Genomic DNA, 18,297 nt, shown 5'->3' on the forward strand with positions numbered 1-18,297 from the left:
ATCGACTATTCCATTGTACACTAACACCCGATTTGTCCACATTTCATTGAGCACATCCTATTTCAACATGGTAGCAGGCAAGTGATCGATATTTGAACTACTGAAGCGTGGAAGCAAGTAAAATATAGGGGAACACAGAATAATTAGCATCCTATGGGTGCAGAGTTCTACGAATGAGTCTGTTAATTTTTTTAAAGGTCGAAAAATGAGAAAAGCGCAATGTAACATAGCACAGCTGTCTGTCATACTAGTATGTTTGGTGGATTTGTTTCTGTTTGGTGGTTTGGACTACCAGAGGGAGTCAAACGTCTGTCCCATTCGTGTTTCTACCGTGAAGCAGTTGTGTTTGCATGGCTGTGTTTCGGTTTGAAGGGTAGGATATGGTGTGAATTTACTGGGTATAGAGGAATAACACCTGAATCCTCAGGAATGGCAACGCATGGGGGGTATCATGGGCGAAACATAATACTCTGTTATGCCCATAGTACTGCTCATGTCTACAGGCGACGGTTACCACTTTCCATCAGGTGGGCCGTCAGCTTGTTTACCATTCTAAGTTCTATAAAAAAAAGTTTTACATTTTGTTTTACGTTATTCAAGTTGATAATATTCCGCCTTATTTTTTTTTATCTGCTTATTTTCTTTTTATATACTGCTCATAAACACTGTTACATAAAAACTTTTCTTTTTTTCCAACTTTTTAATTATTTTAAATTTGGAACACGTGTATTATTTTAAAAACTCCTTTCGATTTCGCGCCATTTCACATATTTTTTTCGTCTTCTTTTGTAACTTGTAAATTTGAAGACCTTGTTCACAAAATTCTTCTACAAAGTCCAGTGTGTTATAAATTTCATCCTGTTTCTTGTGCTACCTATCGAATGGTGGCCCCACTGAAAATCAGCACTGTAGCTTACGCTGAGTCGGGACCATTCCAGCTGCTACCACATAATTAATATTTTAATCTAAAAATTGTAATTAATATTGTAGTTTTGTGGCTGAATAAATGATTAATTATTATTATTATTAAAATTGGGCACCCATATAGATCTCAATTGAATCCAAACGACACATATTCGTAACTTTGAACTTAGCTCTCATTTCACATTTATATTTTTAATAACATATAACTTTATGATATACGATCTTATTACTCCATTGCCTTCAATAACCTTTTATATGTAAGTACCTACAAAGGGTCTATTTCATATCAATGGGTCTAACAATCTAGACCACTCCCTGCGGGGAACAAAGGGCACTCAAGATTTTCTTGTAAACAAGGCCTATTAATTTATCCGGTATGACCTTTTTTTTACATTTCTCCTAAAAGATTTGTTATTGGACATATATTTTTATTCAAAGTAAGAGATGAAAAACCAAATTTAAGTGGAAATCAATGAAAGGCAAATGATTGATAGAGACGTACCAAAAATAAAAACAATTTTTGGGATATGATAGTTACCGCAGAAAAATGTTTTTGAAATGGTATTTTCATATCATTGTATCAGCCTTTAGCTGTCCACTGCTGAACATAAGCCTAGAGAGGGTTTTACTAGTAGTTGCCATATTTGGCAGGCGAATTGGCAACGGCAGTTACGCTTTAGAGATACTTTAAGAGTGACGCTGCTGCCCATCCCTCGCCCACCCTTATTATTACTGTTATTTTCATATAATTATACTTATGTATAGAAGTTAGAGATTTAGTATTTATATATTTTTTAGAGCCGTGTGATCCAAATATAGAAAAGACCACTCTTTTCTTTACCTTGGGTGTCATACGAAACGACTAAAGGGACTCGATAGTCGAAGGATGGACAGCAGTATCATCAAAACATCACCAAAAGCCTAATTGTGGTTGAAACCAAAGGTAGACTTTGTACAAAAGTCGATTGCTTGGGTACCTCTGTCCCATTCGTGTTTCTACCGTGAAGCAGTTGTGTTTCGGTTTGAAGGATGGAATATGGCGTGAATTTACAGGGTACAGAGGAATAACACCTGAGTCCTCAGGAATGGCAACGCATGGGGGGTATCACGGGCGAAACAGTATACTCTGTTATGCCTATGGTACTGGTCATATCTATAGGCGACGGTTACCACTTTCCATCAGGTGGGTCGACAGCTTGTTTGCCATTCTAAGTTGTATAAAAAAAAAACCCATCTGCCAAGCGTAGCAACTACTCGCAAAACCCTCTTTATGGGGGTCTTATTGTTTTTAATATTTTGGTGTTTTATTTATCAATATTGGTACAATAGAGTGTTTAATACATACATAATATTAATTCATAATATGAAATGATAGGTAAATTAGTTTTAGTTTACACCATGTATTTAAGCGGTTGGCCTCTAACCACATGTATTTAGATACGTAATTGAAACCACATTGAGCCCACTGAGTATTAAGATGTACGATTACAGTTTCATAGTTATATGTAACCATATGGATGAGGTTTATAATATATATAAAATGTTATGCCCATGGTACTGCTCATGTCTATAGGCGACGGTTACCACATTCCATCAAGTGGGCCGTCAGCTTATTTGCTATTCTATTTTAATATTACATAAGGGGGAAAGGGATTGTTAGTAATGGAGACTGAGAATCCCATTGCTAGCAATATACCCAACCAGGTCGACCTCCTCGGTTCCCCCTGGAAACTATCATGGTTAATTCCTGATAAATTCATCATGATGGGCTAACTGACCTGTTTTCATTCTCATCTGTCACCCTTCACTGGTGCTCCGCCAGCGTATCCCGTTAGCGCAAGCGGGGATACCATACTATTTTCACCCATAAAAAAAAATTACATAAAAAAAATAATCATAATTACGTTTAACTGAATACAAATTCTCAATGATTTTTTTTTTGTTTTTTTACAACACAGGGGGCAAACGCGCATGCAGCTCACCTGGTGGTAAGTGACTACCGCCGCCCATGATCACCCGTAACACAAACGGCATAGCAGGTGTGCTGCCGGCCTTTTAAAAAGGAATATGCTCTTTTCTTGAAGGTTATGTTGTCGTATCAATAATTAATATTGGGTAATTCATAATAAAAGAGAAAGAAAAAAAATTATACAATTAATTAATTATTAATATAATAATATTTAATTTCAATTAAAAATCTGTAGTTTTTCTCGCATTATTTAGGACTAAACATATTTTTAATTAATCGTAATTCACAATAAACTCTATCTGTATTGCAAATTTAATTTCGATCCCTTGAACCGTTCAAGCGTAATTGAGTAACAAACGGCCAAACAAACTTTCATGTAGAGTAGGTACGAGAAATATACGAGAATTTGAACTATCGCCAACAATGAAGATGGTCCGACCACAGCGCCCTCGTGTAAGACATTACTGTAATGTAATCGTTTATTTGAGATGATTATCAAGTCTGTATTTAGACCCGGCATTTCCCCGTTAGTTTCCGACCACAGTGCAGAATTTCAATAACAAGGGGAAATTCTGAATCAGTGAACTTGGGTTATCAAATTGACTATTACTTAGAGTGATTTGGAATTAAGTCTTACGCCTCGTGACTATGTATGTATGTATTTCTTTGAATTTTCTTTGGTTATTTAGATAGAATTATTTCGTTTAATTTCGCTACCATTTGTATGCGTGTGACTGGCAACATTCGAAGTTTGATTTTTTTTATACAACTTAGAAAAACAGTATGTAAACAGATATATATATATATACATATACATATACATATATATATATATATATATATATATATATATATATATATATATATATAATATTTTAGTTAATTGTTTTGTATAGTAATATTTTATATATCCATTGTATGTACACATTTATTTATTTAATATATTATGTGTATGTTTATATTATATGAATTTATCAAAATATTGCTTTATTTTTTTTTCTCTATTCAATAATGCACCGCCTACGTATTTCTCGGTTCGCCCAATGGTTGACTGATAGAGAACACCGTCCGGTGTTAAGTCCGCCAAATGGAATGAAATTACATGGAATTTTACTGTGCATTAAAGTTTAAATAAATAAATAAATATGTATAAATTTTTAAGTATTAGCAGTCACTTATATTAATGTATAAAATAACCAATATATATATGTCAACCGTTAACTATCCAATGTACTGAGATAAAAACTTAAAAAAAAGAAAAATTTAACCGAGTTGAGAACCTCCTCCTATTTTGAAGTCGGCTGAGACGACCACCTCGTGTTTCTCTGATGTCACTATCTCTTTTTGTTAAGCGCAATAAACCTTCCTGTTGTTCTTTTGAATTATACGGTATTGATGACGCTTCAGGGATTTGCTGCTTTTCCATCACTGTCTCCCGGTAATTTCAATTCTAATATTTTCCCCGTCTTCAAGTACTTTTTTTACAATCTTCAGTTAGCTAACTAATAACGTGTGTCAATAATTAAAATGGTTTATACCACCGCCACTCACGTGATGGTCTCGCCATCTGTTGTCGAGAATTTCTAAGCTACAAGAGCCTTTGATGTGGCGTAACGGCTTGACATGCCCTCAGAAACACGAGGCAAGTGGTAATCATTAAAAGAGACTATTACCTTATCCTGACTTTAATCATAGAATGACATTGTAACTGGATGACATTTGTGTATAAGACATATTTAAAATATACATGTGTAACTTATTTATAATAAGAATAATATTTTTATTTATACAACTTAACTTAGAATGGCAAACGAGCTGACAGCCCATCTGATGGAAAGTGGTAACTGTCGCCTATAACATGAGAGTATAATGTTTCGCCCATGATACCCCCCATGCGTTACCATTCTTGAGGACTCAGGTGTTATTCCTCTGTACTCTGTACATTCACGCCATATTTCACTCTTCAAACCGAAACACAGCCATGCAAACACAACTGCTTCACAGTAGAAACATGAATTGAACAGAGGTACCCAAGCAATCGACTTTTGTACAAAGTCTCCCTCTGGTACATACCAGTTTAATAGCTAGACCTTCAGATGTTTTTTTTTTTTGAATTAATTTGGGAAATCTAATTATTGTCCTTGCAACACTGGAAAAATGACGTGTATTCTTTTAAATTAAAAATAATATATTAAACTGAGTCAGCCGAATGTCAATTTAGCTGACTAAAGGTTGTCATATATTATTGACATTCGATGCTATATTTATATATTGTAAATAATGAACGAATCAATTTAATATCTCGTCTTCTATCAACGTATTATTTTTAAATTAATTTTATCACCGTAAAATATGTTGTTTTGATTCTAAAATGTATTTAACATTTTACAATTTTATTAAAGCAAGACTTATATAAATAAGTTAAACATATTCACAATATTTTGATTAAGTTTCGCCTTGTCAAATTTAATTTACTTTATTAATTTACAGTGACAATAATGTCTTAATTGGTGCCGACGTCAAATTGTCTTAAACCAATTATTAATGTGATTAACGTATTGCAGTTAGCGCGGAATCAAATTCGGCCCCAGAAATAAATTTACCATTTGGGAAGCGCTATAATTGCGTTCCACTCTACATGGAACTTCCCTAAAATTGAGTCGATTTAATTCCTCTTAGTTCGAAACCAGATCGCGATTGAGTGGCACTCGAGTAGTGTGATATGTGATGAAATGACTCATGTTCTAATCGATTATTAATAGGAGGTGCTCAATTTGACTCGATTTTCAGTCGACTTCAAAAAGGTTTCCGATTCGATTGTATTGTTGAAATAATAATGATCATGTAACCACTGTCCCATATTGCTTCCGCGAAATTAGGGACCAAATTTTAATGTAGACTTAATAGAAACCTAAAGCTTCTGACAAACCTATTTTAGTTATGTAATTGCTTTGTCTGTGTTTTCGACAAATTATGAACATGCCAGAAATAAAAAAAAAAAGAAACGGGGTAATAGATAAAATACTAACTACTACGTACTAGTTTTTACATTATTTATGAATAAGATGGACTGTTTTTAAACATCTTTAACAGAGGAATATACTTTATATATACCTCATGTATTTGACCCATATCTTTTTTCGATCTACACACAGAGATTTCTTAGAGATTTCAGAGTCTATTTTCATGATTCTTTTTTAATCAAAAATTTATCTTCTAGAATTTTGAACATATTGATTGTTCTCATTCATTTAGCGATTTTGTTCCCATGGCAACTCGTAAGAGTTTAAAAAAAAAACTCAACTATATCTTCTAGAAAATGCCTTTATTATAAAGGATATAGAATGTTTATAGATTATTTAATGCCCGTTGTGTATAAAACGAGTATTATAGTAAACTGTAATTAAACCTGCACCACAGCTTTACGACTTAGAACGACTTATGGTTGACTAGTAGAGAATGCCATATGGCGTTACGTTCATCATATTATATTTAATAAACGCATACATAACGTTAAATAAATGTGTCAGCTATTAAATGTTTAATTTTAATAAATTGCTAGGGCGAGTACATGTCTAATATGCTCATGTATATTAATTAGAAGAGGCTTTGTAAGTTAAAGTGACGTTAATTAATTAAAGTTGGAAATTCTAACAAGAAAGCCTAAATGTAACTTTTGTTGTATATGCGAGTTCGTAAATAAATGAATAGATATTTCCTTTGAATGTTCGAATTCTCGGTGGAGAATCTAGAACCCATATAATTTAATTATATAATGATAATAACGTCTTATGTAATTAAATTATTTATATAAGAAATTACCCAAATAATAAGCGGCAGAAAGAAATTCTGTATATTATAAATTTGAAATATACTGAATCAATAAAGTGATTAAAGCCGTGAATACATACGTTGAGATTTTAGATAGAGTGTTTTCATACAAATACTTCGTTTAAAACAGGTTAAGTTTTTTATTCATGCCGCGTGAATAGGGTTGCCATAATATACATTTACTACTAAATATATGGTAAGGTTAAAGAAAATAACAATACCATTATTTCTAATAACTTAAAATAGCCAACATATTGTTTATAACATAATATACATGTATATTATGTTGTAAACAATATGTACATTTATATATTTATATTATATCAGAAAAATAGTCCTCAATCCGTATTTAAAAATTAACCATATCTGGGAAATGTTTGATCTCATTACTTGCAACACTGAAAAAAATTTGCGTCTGTTTTGATAAAAAAAAAATATTTTAGCTAAATTGATATTTTGCTGAGTAAAAGTTTTTTTTTTACAGTTTATGCTTTGTATATATAATCTAAGGGTGTATAGTATAATATTTTACATATATTAGGTAGTAAATACTTGAGTTCAGAACACGGAACCTTGTGTCTACAATTATATTTTGCTTCTAAACAAACAGGATATTGTTCTGCAAAAAAACAGCTGCAATTATAAGACCAATACTGGTATAAACCATGTCGAAAAAATACAAAAAGAATAATAAAAATAGGTTAATTATTATCTATGTAATATAGTTGAACGAAATAATCTTCTTGTTTTGGAAATGGCTTAAAATTGATTCAGATTTGTCAGAAATATCACGGAACATGCACAGAAAAGACTACCAGAGAGAGATTTTGTACAAAAGACGTTTGCTTGGGTCCTATTAGTGTTTCTACCGTGAAGCAGTTATGTTTGCATAGCTATATGTCGGTTTGTAGGGTGGGACATGGCAGTGAATTTACAGGGTACAGAGGAATAACACCTGAGTCCTCAGGAATGGCAACGCATGGGGGGTATCATGAGCAACACTCACAAAAACCGTATACTCTATGAAGTCTATGAAGTATCAGCAAGTTACTACTCATCTTTATAGGCGATGGTTACCACTTTCCATCAGCTGGGCCGGTAGCTTGTTTGCCATTCTAAGTTGCATAAAAAAATACTATCATCGCTGAAATTAGCGTGTCACTAAAAATTCATAAATAAAAAAACAATGGAGCCAATTCTGAACTGCCAACTTTCTAAACTAATATTTTAATATGATAATTTCATAAAACTGCTGTTTAATGTGATCTATGTAAATTAAAATTGTAATAATTTAAACAAATTTAATGGAAAATTAGTTCATAATAATCCTTAAACTATAGATTTTTTTCATTGATCTCTGGACATCAAATGGAAATATTAATTTTAGAAAGTAATTTAGAAAAAAGGCGCTTTGCATTCGAATCCAATATGTTATAATTTCATACAGTGATTTCATTACCCATTCTAATATCACAGATAACATAATACTGGCCAATACCGCGAACAAACACGCTGTGGAGTTAGAAGCACGCCCAGCGGATTAATACCGTAACAGTTTGTATAATTCATGATTACTTCGATCGGATTTTGGATAATCTAATGAACTAACTACTAAAGAACTATCCAAATGGGGACGGGACCGTTAATCCATTTGCAATCCATTTGACAATATAAGTGTTTGCGCCGAACTGAGTTTATGACGAATTGCGTTTGTGACTGACTGCGTTTATGGCAAATGAATTTGTATACTGAGTTTTTTGTTAATTTCGTATCGTGTAATTTTTTTCTATGGGGCTCGTTTAAAAAAAAAAAAATTTAATAACTTTGTCTTTATTGTTTAGTTTTGTTGAAGTTTCGAATTGTTTATGAATATTATTTGGATACGTCTGTCCTATGTCAATACACTATTGAGAAGAATTTAATAATAAAACAAGTATAAATAATATAAAATTTAATATTTTCAGCAGTTCTGATAGAAATATATTGAAAATTTATATATTACATAATACTTTGGTTGCAATATCAAATTGGAATTTTAATATTAAAGATAACAAATGGTGCTTCAGAATCACTCCGTTGTTAATAAAATTTGTTCCCTCAGTAGGTTCAGTGGTTATTTAGTTTATTTTATTAAGATTATATTTATCTATTTATTTATTAGAAACCAACGGCGTTACAGTTAAGATTTACATACTAGTATTTAAAATATTAAGGCTAATAATAACAGGTTACTTATTATTTATAAAAATACAAAATTGGTTTGCGCAAAAAAGGAAAAGTACAATGCAGACGTTCAATCACAAGACACTCAAATACAAATGTTTACCAACGCATGTATGTTACAGTATATTCATTACTGCTATATTATATATTTGTATTGCTATGGCACACTCACAAACGAAAGTTGCATTTGGTTTTATGTATTTTTTTGTCATTTATGTTATCTTGCTTTTTTTTTGTGTATGTATGTTCTAATTTGTGTGCTGTAAGTAATGCAAATAAAATTATCTATCTATCTATCTATCTATCTATCTATCTATCTATCTATATTTATTTTATACATAAATACAACAGAGTTTGCATGAATACACTACCTCCTGTTACCATTATGACACATTAAAGCACACACATCCACTCACACTATGCAAATACAATCACACTGACCCTAAGATTTTACATAACAAGTACTACGTATAGTTTTAAAATAAATTAAGCAACTTGGATATATAATCTATCTATATCAGTAAGCATAACATATCCAGATGTAAAGATAAGAGTAATTGGTTCAGTGAGACTGGACGTTGAAAGCCCGGCAAACGTTTAATGGGAGTTGTTTTATTTTGTTTTATAAGCTTCACCATTATTAACATATGTTTGGTAGCAAGTGTGCGTAATGGTGGTGGAATGAAACAAAACAATAAAAACAAATTATTTCCATCAGCGAACATTCACTCTATATTAATTTCGTTGACGATTTGTCCTTGTTGATAGAAGATTTAATAACTTTATTATATAATTAGATTTTAGTACCTTATTTTGTTTGTTTACCATCATCTTACCAGAGGGAGACTTTGTACAAAACTCGTTTGCTTGGGTGCCTCTGTCACATTCGTGTTTCAACCGTGAGGCAGTTGTGTTTGCAAAGCTGTGTTTCGGTTTGAAGGGTGGGATATGGCAGTGAATTTACAGGGTACAGAGAAATAACACCTAAGTCTTCAGAAATAGTAATGCATGGGGAGTATCACGGGCAAAACAGTATACTCTATTATGTCCATGATACTGTTCATGTCTGTAGGCGACGGTTACCTCTTTCCATTAGGTGGGCCGTGAAGCTTGTTTGCCATTTTAAGTTGTATAAAAAAAATCTTATTTATTTTGCCAGATGAAGATTTTGTACAAACGTCATCTCCTCTGATACCTCTGTCTTATTCGTTTCTGCCATGAATCAGTTGTGTTTACATGTTCAGTTTGCAGGGTGAGATATGGTAATGAAATTACAGAATATAGAGGCATAATAATCATCTCAGCCATTATCTGTCCACTCCTGATATTACCCTCCCCTATAGGCTATAAGGAACGGTCCCGGAAGGAATAAGCACCAGATCCCTTTTCAGGAAAGCGGTGAACAATGTTAAGATCGCTATGACAAACGCCAATCTGTAGTACGAGATGGCATTTTAAGAAGAATATACCAATATTATAAGGTGAGATTTGATTGTTTGTTTCCAAATAAATAAATATAAAAATTACTCAACTGATTTAAAAAAAAATCTTTCACCCATATAAAGCTACACTATCAGCCAGTAATATTATTTTAAAATATTCTATCTGTCCATGCGAAACCGAGCTGAATTTCTAGTATGTTTATAATCATGGAACAGTATTTCACATTGATTTCTAATCTAGTCGCAAAACTATTAGAGGGTAGGAAATAAATCGAGATACAGCCAACGGTTTGAGATCACGAGAGCTCTCTCCATTCGGAATTTAATTAATATAACTAAACTATAATTAGAGGTATTAAATGATCCGTATTCAAAGTGGGATTAGGGTTGGTATGGTTAAAGTGGATCTCGTACTAATTTGACGTGAACTAGTTGTTTGAGGTGTGCCGTTTAATTTGTTTTGGGTGCAAATATGGCATATTATGTACGGTAGGTTATGTGGAGTGGCGTTTGAGACTATGTAATGTTATTAATGTGTGAGTTAGTAAATGGGTTTGGATGTTTATTGATCTATAAACTTTAACAAATTTATTAGAAATATATATATATATATATATATATGTGTGTAAAAAGATGGCGCGAGTTTGACACAGTAATTACAAAAAAGTAACCTAATAATGAATATTATTCTAAATATCATTTATACCCCCTATGTGTTGCCATTTCTGAGGACTCAGATGTTATTCCTCTGTACCCTGTAAATGCACGCCATATCGCACCCTTCAAACCGAAACACAGCCATGCAAACAAGACTGCTTCACGGTAGAAACACGAATGGGACAGAGGTACCCAAGCAATCGACTTTTGTACAAAGTCTCCCTCTTATTATTTATGATCAGATCCTAAATTCTGATACACATCTATAAGACAAACTTTTGTCTAAACTAATTCAAAAGTTTGCCTTTAATTATTTTATTAAAAAATTAATATCAAATATTATTAAATCATTATTTTCAAACAATTTAATGATAGTATATTCGTCAACATCACCATATCAGTCGTTAACGGTCCAATGCAGAGTGTATGTGGGCCTGCCCCATAAATTGCCATAAGAAGTGGTTCCGAGACAAAGGAATGGAGGCCATTTCTTACTGATATTTGCTCTGGTACTGGAGGACTTTGCTAGTAATTGGCACTATATTATAGCATCATTATCAACGTTGACAAGTCAATGAGGCCAAGTCAATGATGCCAACAAATGCTTAATAAAAATAAGTTCTTTATTGTGCACAATAGAGATGTATACAAGGAGTATTTATACAGAATGTGCATATACAAAAGGCGGCCTTATCGTTAGAAGCAATCTCTTACAGACAACCTGGTATAAATAGTAAATAAGTACAGAGAGAAAAGTAGACTTTGTACAAAAGTCGATCGCTTGAGTACCCCTGTCCCATTCGTGTTTTAACCGTGAAGCAGTTGTGATTGCATGGCTGTGTTTCGGTTTGAAGGATGGGATATGGCGTGAATTTACTGGTTACGGAGGAATAACACCTAAGTCCTCAGGAATGGCAACGCATGTGGGGTATCATGGGCGAAACAGTTTACTCTGTTATGTTCATGGTACGGCTCATGTCTATAGGCGACGGTTACCACTTTCCATCAGGTGGGCCGTCAGCTTGTTCGCCATTCTAAGTTGTATAAAAAAAAAAAAAGATGGCGCAAGTCTGACACAGTAATTACAAAAAGTAACCTAATAATGAATATTAATCTAAATATAATTTATACTATTATTATATTATTTTTATATATCAAATACTATTTTTAAAAGATATTGCATGACTAAAGGGCATACATAAGGTAAGAAAATTTAAAAAAAAAGATATGCATAAACTAACAATATAAGACTAAGAATATTTATAAATATTAATAAAAAAAAAAATAACAACGTTTTGAAATACGAGCAAATGTTGTTATAGATTTATATATAATAATAAATTCCACCACGTGCATTCCAAGTAATATGTAGTCGTTGCTATTCTGAAATCACTCTTATAACATTGCGCATAGGTCACAAAACTGATTACGCGCCATGATACCGTGGGCTCAGTTTTGAACAATAATTTAATATTGCATCCATTCAGTGAAGTTTACGACTCTACTAACTTCTATCAGAGCAATCTAACTTAATAATGATTATATTTGTTCCTGTAATAATGAAATGTATTGTTGAATAACTAAATTTTGACATACTTAAGGCAATTCGCTAACTAACTCGATTTGCATCGACAAATGAACCTCATGAATTGCGTCGCTTTTCACACATATTTGTTGCCGTTGTAATGAAAATATATAGATAGATAGATAGATACTCTTTATTGTTTCCTCCAAAAGATTTATTTATATTATACATTTATATATATATATAAATATAAGAATATGGGGGAGTAAACATCTACTTGGAAAGGGTTTTTTAGAAATCTCAAGGGAACAGGGAAAAATGAGCTTCGTGGAAGTATCTGGTAAGTTATAAACAAAAGATACCGGAGATTGATTGCTTGTTCGCTTCACATATTTGTGTAACAGATACTATAAAATTGAAATAATGGATGTAAATAACTGAGAAAACCTGCAAGGCAGTACAATATCTATAGATATCTAGAGATATTTAGAGATATCGGAAACTAGAAACATGCCAAGAAATAGCGATGCTAGATCATTCCATATTTTTTTTTTTTTTTTTATACAACTTAGAATGGCAAACAAGCTGACGGCCCACCTGATGGAAAGTGGTAACCGTCGCCTATAGACATGAGCAGTACCATGGACATAACAGAGTATACTGTTTCGCTCATGATACCCCCCATGCGTTGCCATTCCTAAGGACTCAGATGTTATTCCTCTGTACCCAGTAAATTCACGCCATATCCCACCCTTCAAACCGAAACACAGCTATGCAAACACAACTGCTTCACGGTTGAAACACGAATGGGACAGAGGTACCCAAGCAATCGTATATTTATATTTAACCCATATATTTTCCGTACAAAATAAAAATGCATACTGTCTCAGCAACAATTCCGATCTGCATATTGGATGTTCATTCTTCAATAATAAATTCCAAAAGCGCTGGGGACATAACAAATGGAAGTTTATTTCGATCCAGTGTGCCGATACAGTTAAGTAATTTTTGCAATAACTGTTTGAAGAATATGCAGATTAAGGTTACCAAATGACATACATACATATATATGTATGTATAAATATCGCCTGTCTCCCATTAGGGTAGGCAGAAACAATGGGACGCCAAATGCTTCGATTCAAACAAACCTCTTTCGCTTCTTCCACATTAATCAATATTTTCATACACGCTCGCCGGTTACGGGTACTTTTAATTTGGTCCTTCTTCAGCACGTCGCCTATTTGGTCGACATACGTCCATCTAGGGCGGCTCCTACCGACATCTTCATTTATTCTTGCTCGATAAATCTCTTTCGTAATTCTTCTTTCATCCATCTTCTCCAAATGGCCAAACCAAACCACATTTATAATTCTGGTGAGTATAATCTAATCATTTGTATATGCATTAATATTTTCGAACGCAATATCCTTCTACCCTACTTACATGTCCATATTCCCTATCAAATCGGGGATCACATTGGGGGGTAGATGTAAAAAATCAGTCTGTAATCCAACTGTGCGTCGAGCTGATCAAGTTCCGCCAAGATCACGAATAAATCTCAGCCAGTTGCGAATTATTTATCAATCAGCCGTGTACTCCGCGCAACATACCGTGACACCTTAAGCAAATCAACAAAAGTGTTGGATAACCTGGTTGGATAGTCACCAGAGGGAGACTTTGTACAAAAGTCGTTTGCTTGGGTACCTCTATCTCATTCGTGTTTCAACCGTAAAGCAGTTGTGTTTGCATGGCTGTGTTTCGGTTCGAAGGGTAGGATATGGCGTGAACTTACAAGGTACAGAGGAATAACACCTGAGTTCTCAGGAATGGCAATGCATGGGGGATATCATGGACGAAACAGTATACTCTGTTACGTCCATGGTACTGCTCATATCTATAGGCGACGGTTACCACTTTTCATCAGGTGGGCCGTCAGCTTGTTTGCTATTAGGTAGACAATAATCTGGAATTACTGATTTAAATCTTAACTTTTTAATAACTATCATTATAAACATTTTGTTCGTTTTTCTTATCTTTGAAGTTTTTTTTTTTTCTACGTTCATCATTATTATCATCATTTATCATAATATATTTTGTATGTTTTTATGAAACAATATTATTTGGCTTTATTACCGCTGCAATACGGGTTTTATAAGCAATGATAGCCCAACTATAAAAGAATGTAATCAACCAACATCAAAATGAAGCAGATTCTCAATTCGGTTGTATTTTCTTTTATGTTTATTATCATCATAACTCCGTCAGTTGTAAACTGATTTGCAAAATTATATTTTACCTGAAGTATCTCCTATATTTAAATATTGGTCTCGTAGAAATATTACGAAAATCTGTTCAGAAATTTAGTTTTTAGATCAAAATAACTTCTGGTTTTGGACACAATTGAAGTCAGTTTTGTGTGGGAAACAATCTTTAATTATACATTTCGTTTTTCGTTCTCAATTCATTTACATATTCCAAGCGCATTGTGTTCGACGGTGCAATATTTTCAAGCAATTTTTCATTAACATGTATATTCATGTAGTTATTATTGTTTATGTTAATACAAACATCGATAAAACAATTATACTATCGTAATATGTAATGCTATAGAACGCACCAAACGTAAAGACTATTCCATCAATACTATAAATGATTTATATAGTAAACTTACTTCTCTTTTCATTTAAGAGTTTCTTCTTGTCGGTGCAACTAATTCATGCATCTTCTTCCAGCCAGCTCTATTCCAGGCCGTATCCTTTATCTCCCTATACGACATGACGCCTAGTGTTTCCTTTATCTGTCCCATGTAGTTAATCCTCGGTCTTCCTCTTCCTCTTTTGCCCTCTATCTTTCCTTCTACTATGCTCTTAAAAAAATCGTCATGTCGTATATTCTATATGTCGTATTATTTCAACCAATGTTCTCTTCTCGTTCACTCTTTTTAGGACTTCCTCGTTCGTTAGTTTTTTTCTGTCCAGACTTACTTATGCATTACAAAATATCATGGGTGAAACAGTATACTCTGTTATGTCCATGATACTGCTCATGTCTATAGGCGACAGTTACCACTTTCCATCAAATGGGTCATCAGCTAGTTTACCATTGTAAGTTGCATAAAAAAAAATTATCTAGATTTATAAAAAATTAAAGATATGTCTCATTTACAACCTTACGTCGAGATCTTATTGTTTTAATTTATTAAAAAGAAAGAGAGAAACATAATTTATTTAGTAACATACATAGACATAACAAATGTTAATAATAAAAACAAATTGTAGTTACTAAAAAGTCTCTTACTCAGCACTAGTCGAGAGTCCTTACGGTTCAACGACGCTGGTCTTTAGTAAAAGCCTATACAGAGAGTGCTATGCACAACACAGCTTTTAGCTTGGTTTATTTAGTATTAATGTTTCTTCTCCTTAGGTTTCTAGTGAACAAAATCTTTAAAGACATTCTATATTTATTATAACTATGGAAAAGGTTTCGTTTCATTTTATATTTTACTGCTAAAAATAATTTTCCAAGATGACGATGATTTTACTGAAAACGCTAGGTTTATTATTGAAATGTTTATATTTCTGGCCATCTGACTGTATATTGCAGAATTATAACATTCATAACAAAAATAAAAGTACTGTGAAGGCACATTTTATTATTTTTGTTATACTATACATAAATTTTTTTTTATACAACTTAGAATGGCAAACAAGCTAACGGTCCACCTGATGGAAAGTGGTAACCGTCGCCTATAGACATGAGCAGTACCATGGACATAACAGAGTATACTGTTTCGCCCATGATACCCCCCATGCGTTGCCATTCCTGAGGACGCAGGTGTTATTCCTCTGTACCCAGTAATTTCACGCCATATCCCACCCTTCAAACCGAAACACAGCCATACAAACACAACTGCTTCACGGTTGAAACACGAATGGGACAGAGGTACCCAAGCAATCGACTTTTGTACATAGTCTCCCTCTGGTAAATAAGTATAATAATATGACTTTATTCCATAAAAAAAACTGTCTTCATTTGAAGCCTATAAAACCAAAGGCAGCCAAATCAAACGCCATAAAATTGCTAAAATGAGTTAACTGTGGCGCCGTAACTGTATCATGGGCGAAACAGTATACTCTGTTATGTCCATGGTACTGCTCATGTCTATAGACAACGGTTACCACTTTCCATCAGGCGGGCAGTCAGTTTGTTTTCCATTCTAAGTTACATAAAAAAATAACCCCAACACGACCTCCATAATATTATTAACTAGAGTTACTTCACCATAAACGAAATGTTTTTCCACATTATTATTTACTACGTTAATGGAAAAATCCATGACATTTCCTCCCCCATTATTAATTGTCGCGTGATTTTAATTGTAGTATTTAAATACTGAATATGTGTTTTTGAAAGGCGTGAAATATTTACTGCGAACGTGCCAAGGTAAGGGGATTTGACGTACAAGTAATATTGGGATTACGAATGGTATAAAATTCTTTTAATGTTAGATTCTGTTTGTCATTTTGCATTAATATCTCATTCGTGTAATCTCCTTTATGAGTACGTTTATTTATTTGTACCTTATTGTGCCATTTATAAAGATAATAAATACAGTTAATTTTAATGCGAAGTGATATAAAAGGTGGCCTTTTTGCTAAGCAATCTCTTTCAGACAACCTTTGGGTAGAGGGCATTGAGAAAAAAGACAAAGGGTAGGTGGCGCACTGTTATATAGATACTAATATATACGTATTTTGAGGGGAAAGGGATTGTTAGTAATCGAGACTGAGAATCCCATTGCTAACAATATACCCAACCAGGTCGACCTCCTCGCGGTTCCCCTTGGAAATTATCATGGTTAATTCCTGATGAATTCATCATGATGGGCTAACGGGCCTGTTTTCATTATCATCTATCACCCTTCACTGGTGCACCGCCAGCGTATCCCGTTAAAAAAAAAACCCATCAGGTCGACTTCCACGCGGTTCACCTAGTCATATAGATTAGTTCTCTCTACTCACGTCACCTCACTAGTTATATAGATACTAATATGTATCAAGGGTGATAGATGAGAATGAACAGGCCAGTTAGCCCATCATGATGAATTCATCAGGAATTAACCATGATAGTGTCCAGGGAGAACCGCGAGGAGGACGACCTGGTTGGGTATATTGCTAGCAATGGGATTCTCAGTCTCCATTACTAACAATCCCTTTCCCCCCGACTTGATGGGGTTATTAAGTTCAATTCCCTTCTCTCCCCAACATAATATACTGGAAATAGTAAACAGTGTCGGCGAGCGAGGAATAAAAAATCTTTACTACTGTTACCAATTTACGACCACCTGAACTGTTGGGGGTTCGACAAAATTGTGCCAGCATCGTAAACATACGCCTTGTCGATGTCGTGAACAATATTTTACGATGTTCTGCCACATACGGTTGTTGGTACGGGGCGCCCGTTGCAGTTTGTAACACTGATATCGTGATAAAATATTCCGTGACATTTGATTCGCAACTTTCAAAGTGTATTGCAAGGTTTGTGACAAAAAAATTACAGAATAGAGAGTAGGAAAATGGTGAAAGTAACTACCAGATATATACATGAACTATACTAGGGTTGTTTTTAAAGCTCGTGTTTATTTTTATTCTATGACTATGTAAACGGCTACGGTAACCACTTACCATCAGGTGGGCCGTATGCTTGTTTTTTTTTATACAACTTAG

This window comes from Galleria mellonella, unplaced genomic scaffold (assembly GCF_026898425.1).
Source record: "Galleria mellonella isolate WM207_F2 unplaced genomic scaffold, CSIRO_AGI_GalMel_v1 utg1073, whole genome shotgun sequence".
Classification (NCBI taxonomy): domain Eukaryota; kingdom Metazoa; phylum Arthropoda; class Insecta; order Lepidoptera; family Pyralidae; genus Galleria; species Galleria mellonella.